This window comes from Falco cherrug, chromosome 14 (assembly GCF_023634085.1).
Source record: "Falco cherrug isolate bFalChe1 chromosome 14, bFalChe1.pri, whole genome shotgun sequence".
Lineage (NCBI taxonomy): Eukaryota > Metazoa > Chordata > Aves > Falconiformes > Falconidae > Falco > Falco cherrug.
In genome coordinates, this window is record NC_073710.1 from 19,325,760 (window position 1) to 19,333,504 (window position 7,745).

A 7,745-nucleotide genomic window follows, 5' to 3' on the forward strand; every position below is an offset into this window, starting at 1 on the left:
GTGAATCTTATGGAATCTTTTTAGAAAAAAACTTATCTTTAGTTTCAAAGTGTAACATGCCAGAACCAGTTGCTTCGAAAACATCCTTGCCTCTAACGTGTTTTTCATTAGGAAAATGTATTCCCAAACTGAAATTAGTTCCAGTTTTCAGGAAGGACTCAAGTCTGTTCTTGCTTTGACAGCTCTTGGTATAAATAATGTAGTAAAATGTGAATCCAGAAGAATTATTTGTGTATATTGAGAAGATAACTTGTAACTGGGCAGTAATTCTGACAACCTGCTCGTAAAGGCAGAGCTGTCCTCGATTCAAATACTGAACCCTGCATAACGGAACAATATAATTATTGCTGGATCACACTTGCAGATTGGTTTTACAAGTTGCAACCAAATAAAAGAGAAAAATTGCAAACTGGCATGGAAGTGTCACCAGGGAGGAACCTTGGGAAGAGTTAAGCTTGGAAAGGAAGTTTACAGTGAAAGCTGTTTTGTTGTGTTTTACGTTTCCGATAAAGCTAAACCCCAGGAGAATTTTGCCCTGTGTGGGGTGTTTGCAAGCTGGTAAACTCAGAACATGGGTTTTCTTCACTAACCAGATTTTAGAACTTGCCAAAAAAATACCCTTTCAGAATGAAAACCTGTAATCTGTGCATTAATATTAGGCACGGTTGCATTAACAGAGCAAGAATTAATTGGCAGTTGCCCTAACAGGACTCTTCTGACCTTAGTTTAAGATTTAATCATAATAATTTTGCACAGGATTCGTTATGCAAAATAACCAGTGAGCAACCTCCTCCCCTTTCCTCATACGCTGCGTAAGGGATTGGTAAGGGACACTCATTCAGTCTGCAAACAGTGAGATTGACTTACTGGGAGCAGTTTAAATGCTCGAACGGAAAAGACAGAAACTTGAGCACACATTTCACTGCTTTGACTTCAGTTTTTGAGCATTGTGCCCTCCTGTTTTGAGTGAAGGGTCCTACTTTATGGTGTCCATAGCAAGATTATAACCAGAACCTCTGTACCCACGTCCACAGACACTATTTGGGATTGCTGCTCCGTTTTGCACCTCTGGGTTAAGGGAAGGCTTTTTGTGTTCTTGCTGTTTATTCTGCTCAGAGACTTCTAGTTTCTGCTAATCTGCTGAGAGGAAAACTCAGTGATCTGCAAGCAGATTAGAGGCAGTTGTCTGGGGTGGCAGCGTTTGCCAGGAGAGCAGAGCAGGTGGCTGGGGGCCAGTGACCGACTAGTTCCATACCTTGTTTTAATCTGCCCTTACATTTCTATTGGAGCTATTCCCCAGCACATCATGTAGACTCCTTTTTAAATTTCAGGCCAACGTGCACTAAAGCCAAACTTTCTTGGTTTATTGCCTGGTTTACATTTAAGAGGATGAGCTTGTGCTGGTTTAATTTTATTCCACACCAATTCTTAAATTCTTTTCCCACTGGAAGGCTTCAGCTTTTCTGGCTGTGCTGAAAGTAGCGTTTGGCATAAGTCATAAACCCTACTTCAGACAACTTAATCTATTCAAAATGGTGCCAAAAGGAAAAAAAAAGCACTATTGCAAACAAAGGCTTGTGTATCCTTATCTAAGGCTGAGAACCTTATGGCTATGAGAGGCGAGTTTTGTCTTTGGATCCAGCTGTAACACTTTAAGACATGACTATTTCAGCTGTTTTCTCTGTCCATTCGCTCAGTCTAGGGTAGAGCTGGCTCATTTATGCCCTGTGACTGCAAATGCATCTGAGTTCAGAGAAAATGCATTTTGAATCAGCTCTTGTATTACCGTACTTGAGACAGTAAAGCGCTCGAAGTTCAGAAAAAGAGATAAGATCAAATCTAATCATCTGTGCGCAGCAGCAATTGAATTTCCCCTGTTTGTTGAGCCCAATAATTGGTGTTTTCTTCAAACATCTATTCCAGAAAAAGCACATTCTTGCTTTGCGTGGTAGCAAAAGTGGTGAATCAATCAATTGCCTTGACTGTCTCTCCCAGAGCTTAATCACCTTCCCTTATAAAAATGCATGTCTAGTTTGCTGTTTCAATTTGTCTGTCTTCAGCCCTGAGCCACTGATTCTTGTTCTGTCATGCTGCACTCAGCTACAAGATACCAGTTCAGCCCCTGGCAAAACGTCAGCTTCTCTCTTCACCCCCAGCACCAGGGAGCATGGTTCACATTTGCATAGTCTGATGCCCCATCGCAGTAGGTTTTGTTATTTGGATAAAATTGTTGAATCTCCTCTGTGTCTCAGGTCCGTGATTTTTGGAATGTGCCATCCCATTCACTGCAATTTTGTCACCAGCTAGGGCAAAAATGTGCTCAATTTATGACTGACTCCTCCGTGCACTCGTGTAATAATCCTTAGATAAACTGATCATGAGATTGTACTGCTTAAAGCCAGTGTTTATCTTTCCAAGCACTTAAGGCATTAAGTATCAGTATGAGAGGAAAATGAAATGTTGGCAGAGAGTTTTCAGAAACAAACATGAACTGGAACATTAAGAGGCTTGATGCAAGGAGAGCCATCTAGCAGATTTATGGTTTCATCTGACAGGTTCTAGCTTTTAAATAAGGAAGATAAAGGTAATAAATTTTGTAGTGTTTCTGATTTACAGCTCTGATACAAGATACACTGCTGTGTGTGGATCGTTGTTGAGATTCTCTATCACATCACTCCATAATTGCATCCATATTAACCCAGTGCAGTGCAATTCTGGAAGCTTAAGGATTCTCCAGAAAGTTTGCCTAAGTGTGTTAAAAGGAAGATACAGCTAGATGCAAAATGCTTCCTGGAAAACAGCTTTAAAGAGAAAGGAAGTGCTTATTTCTGACTTTAAAAATGTTTTGTGATTCTGTCTGAAATATTTCCCATTAACCCTGTAATTACACCTGAACTGAAGTTGTTGGAGGAAAAAAAAAAAGTCAAAACATTTTCAAACAGCGTGTGGTATCTGATGACAGCCAACACAAGGATATTGAAAACAGCTGCTTGTCTAGGTAGTACAGTGAACACCGATACATTAATATGCACACTGAAAGCCTTTCATTGCAAAATAGACAAGAGTCACTTTTCATCTAGAAGAGAGTATAGTGCTTCTCTCCATTCTTACTAGTTATTTTCAAATGCTTTTAATAGGCTACAGATAACAGAATAATTTGTCGCTTTATAACATTAATACCATTTTACGATAAAGAGTTATGATCCTTTTTCTGAAAAAATGCTAGTAATTTTTGCATAGGACTTCAGGGGGTTTCGCAGGGTTTCTGCTTTCAAGTGTTGTGACAGCTGTTGTTTTTGTTTTGGTTTGGAACTTGGCAACATTGAAACATTGTAATTTTAAGTTAAATACACTTTCCTGCTCCTTGGTATGGTAACACACCCTTCATTGTTACGTTCTAGATGGAAGAGAGCTGAAAATTCAGGCGTTGTCACAGCTTTAAGTCTTTTCTGAGCCCTGTATTCTGTAGTCAGTCAGCTTTTATATAAATTTCCTCACATGAAACTTTTCTTGGTGCATAGTAACTGAGAAATCATCATGAGAAGGCAGCATTCACACCTTCCCATAGGGGTGATCTCACCACAGCTCCTTTGCTCTGAGCTCTGACTCCGCTGCAGACACCCCTGAGACCTGTTTGATTTCTGATTTTGGCAAAACACTTCCCCCCATCAAAACCGACGTCAGAATTAACTTCAGTGCTACAGCTCAACTCTTATTATTTTAAAATCATGTCACTAATACACTTACTGGAGTCTTGCCCTGGGTGTAATAAAACCTAGTTTAAATTGCCGAAGGGTTCAGCTGCTGCCTTGAACAGCTGCATTGCTGTAATTTGCCAATAGGATGTATTACATCCTGATTACAGTTTCTGTTGAGTGATAGGCCAAAATTACAAGGCAGAAATGTGGCTAATCATGATAAAGGAGATAAGTCTATTCATCTGCCTGCATTTAATATTTGCAGAACAGATGCTGTTTGTTTCCCTTCAGCTGCATTTACATGGAAATGCGCTTTCATTCTGAAGATGTCTTAAGGTTAATGAAAAACCTTATTGGACATTTTGATGGGGGAAGGAGGGAGAGAGGTGAAATATCTTATAAGGTTTCTCGTTGTTTCCCAGCCCTGATAAACTTACACAAATCAATCCGTCATTGTAAGATGAGCAAAGTGAGCTACTCTGGGCCAGAAACAGATGTCTGTGAAAGCTGAAGAGACCGTGTTTTTAGCAGATGGATCGCCAGCATAGGTGCAAATCACACTAGGAAAGACTGTACCACTCCGGGGATTAAGGCCTGAGGGGGCTGTGAATGGTCTTTTATTGCGCTTGTTCCCACCCAGCAATACGCAGCACTTAAAGCATCGCCCATAAAGTTTTGCCTCACTGGGCCATAAAGCCGAGCCTTAGATGAGGACTGCATTAACACCCTGCCCCCATTATACACCAGAGAGGTCCCAGAAGTGTGAGATTTGGAGGTGGAGGAGGTCTCACTTCATAGCTCAGTACGTGATGTATTCTACTTCCACAAGCCCATGGCTCCAGTCTGGGGAAAATTGTAAGAGATCCCCTGGTTCCCTCCTTCCAGCCCCCCCCGGCAGCACCAGGACTGTAAGAGATGCAGTGCCAGGAGTAAGCGGAAGCGTGTCCGCCGGGGACGAGGCAAGAAAATGAGCTGCTGTCGTCACGCCTGGAACAGAGTTTATAGCTCATGTATTGACGGCGATTAAACAATGTCCCTTTTTGTGCTGTGGCGTGGAGCACTGAACTGAGCTAGACTCGCACTGTAATGCACAAAGTATCTTGCATCTCCCCTTCAACCCTCTCTGCAGCTCCTCCAGTGCCTTGTTACCAAATAACTGCAACAATTCAAGCTGGAGAGATTAGATCACCCCAGGGGTCTGTACAGCAGAGCCTACTTAACACCAGCCAGTAATCTGGCATTATGTACTCTTTGGGACAGCAGTCTATAAAAACACACACAGAAGACGCCGTCGGTTTCCATGGCTGGTTGGTGCAGCCAGGGTTGCCTGGTTCAGCTATTTTCTATTCTGCAAAAGCCCACTCGCTCCTTGGAGTGAGAATTTGCTGTTCACGTGTTGCAGCCTGTGATGACTCAGAGCAGCCTCGCCATCTCTCATGCTCAAGCCACAACTTCGCCCCTGGTACCGAGCATTTTCTCCCTGATGGCTACCATGGCCTCCTAAATAAGTCTTGGGGGGGTCACCCATTCACCCATCCCTTAGCAACCGTCTGACTGCACTGCATAAAAGGCCCCCCGATCTGGGCCTGCTAAAATGAAGTCATCTGCCATCTCTGACTCCCTGTATTAATCAAGAAGATTTTGGAGGATATTTTGCTCAGCTCTGTTGCTCCCTCCCTGCTAAAAGTGGGTGCTGCCTCATATCTGCTGCTCTTGTAATGTAGAGGAATAGAAAATCCTTTGGCGATGCCAAATATAAAGCAGCCATTGAACCGTTTCAATCTGTTCCTTGCCAGACACAGCCCCCAGCGTGCTGTCGCTGCCGCTCACATCTCGCTCTCGCTTTGTCAGAGCGGAGCAGACTCTCCCCGGCCTCAAGCCTCGACATACGGCAAAGTCCCCGCTGAGCTGCAGCACAAGGGACACCGCAGGCTCCTGTAACGCAGCCCACAAGCCTTTGTGCAGCAGCAGGTCTTTAAAGCCTGATGAAAGGGCTGATAAGGCAAAAGCAGGCTTTGAATACTAAATGGACACTAAACAGGGCACCTGGCTATCAAAAAAATACATTAAAAATGAAAAAAAATACCCCATGTGTCATATGGTCATTAGCATCAATCCCAGGATGGAGTGTTATCAGCATTGCTCTGATAAGGTGAGGAATGCACGTGTTAAGAGGCTGACTCCCCGGGGCTGAGCTGCAGGGCCCTGGAATACATAGGCTGCTATTTTTGCTTCAATTCCATGGTAAAAAATAAAACCAAAACCTTTCCTAAACAAGGGTATTGTGCTCCAGGAACAACAGTATGGTCTCATTTATGCTAATCTTTCTGAAACACTCTGAGGCTGCCTGATGAGAAGTGTTACAGAAAAAATAGGGATTCTTAATTCCTTCTTTGTCTCTACCACTCCGGGTGCAAAATACAGTCCCTAACAGAGTCCCTAATATATCTGATCAGAGCATCAGCCACTTGTAGACATTTAGATACACTAATATGCTGTGAAGGATGATACTGAGAAGGCCTGGAGTCTTAAAATAGATACAATTTCCAATTTATGTTGTGTTATTGTGATACGCCAAGCATGAGATCCCAAATGCACCATGAGTAATTGGTCTTATGCTTTTACTCTTCATGTGCCAGTCTTTCTTCTGCTCAGTTTTTGTCAATTGTTTCTTGCATTCTTAATTATTACCAAGGCAGGATAATGCATGTGAACACTGTGGGGTAAATACTTTTCCAGCCAAGCAACAGCAGACCCCAGAGATAAGTTTTAGCCTGCAGAGCAGATTGAGTTACACCAGGCGCATATAGCCCCTGTGACTAGCTGAGCTGCTCCTATTACAAACATAAGGGTTTGACATAACACCAATAAAGTCACTCCCTGGAGGAAAATGAAGACCATTTGGTAATGCCAAAGTATAATCAACATTTTAAAAACAGAGCCATTTAATGTCTAATTCAGATTACTCTTACGGGAGCGATGAATAGAGAGGGAGGGAAGCACTGAATTCTTGAAACACATTTTGCCCCAAACACCTCCTAGGCAGCCACCTGGGATGTACGTTCATCAGCTTGGGCTGGGGCTGGGGCTGGGGTCGGGGCTGGGTGTGTTTCCAAGACATTCTTTGTGACAAAGATAATTGTATAGTTGACTGAGGGTTCGACAAGCAGGGTCTTGATTAACTTGGCTGTTGCAGTGTTGTTAGAGCAACAGGACTGTACAAACAAGAACTCCCCGGTGTGTTTTTGAGAACTGACCAACTGTGCTCTAGTGAGACAGACCAGCAGCAATGTTTTTGTACAGCTCATCCTGTTTTTTTCCCTGCGACGTTCTTCAGAGCATTAGCAAGATGGTATTGCTATGTAGGCTGCCCAAGAAGATGAAATTGAGGCTGGAAACAAAACAAAACCCCACTAATTCTCTGTTACTAGTATAATTCATTAGGCTATTTTTTGCCATAAGGTTTTATGCTGATGTCTTATCACAAATAAGTAATTCCTTCTCTTCCTCATTTTTCTCCTGTGTGTCTAATGTTGCTCATGCAATTGCTGTGCTAGCGACTGCAAGCCTGATAATTCCTGTGCTCAGAATTAGACCACATGTGCCGGTACACCACAGAGGTGATTCAAAGAGGGAATACAGCATCTTACATGTTCTGTAAACTGCACTAAGGGCAAAATGGGATGGTTTGCTTGTATGGGTACTTTGGAGTCCTGCTTCAAACCACTGCAGAAGTCAGGAGAAACTCTAAGGGAGGCACAAGCCCATCCAGCCACTGCTGGTGTCAGCCCCAGATGCAGGGCACTGGGCCCCAACAGTGGCTGTCAAAGAGGGCATGGAACAGACTCACCTGGGGAAGTTACCTGGAGGAGACAATTATCTAGAAAAGATTTAGAAAGTCTTCAGAAAAATACTCTGTAGGAGGCATATGCTGACTGAGAATAGCAAAGCAACCAAAGAGGGGGTGATGCTTTTGCTTCCTCCATCCCTGGAGCCAGCTCACCAAAGGCAGCAGAAGTGCTCTGCTTTGTCTTTGAGATGTCTTCA

General features: G+C 43.1%; 1 protein-coding gene across 17 annotated transcripts in view; it reads left to right on the forward strand.

The window, feature by feature from the left end:
- The window catches only part of KLHL36 (kelch like family member 36), a 97,890-nt gene that overhangs the window by 47,608 nt on the left and 42,537 nt on the right, over positions 1-7,745 (forward strand). The window lies entirely within an intron of this gene.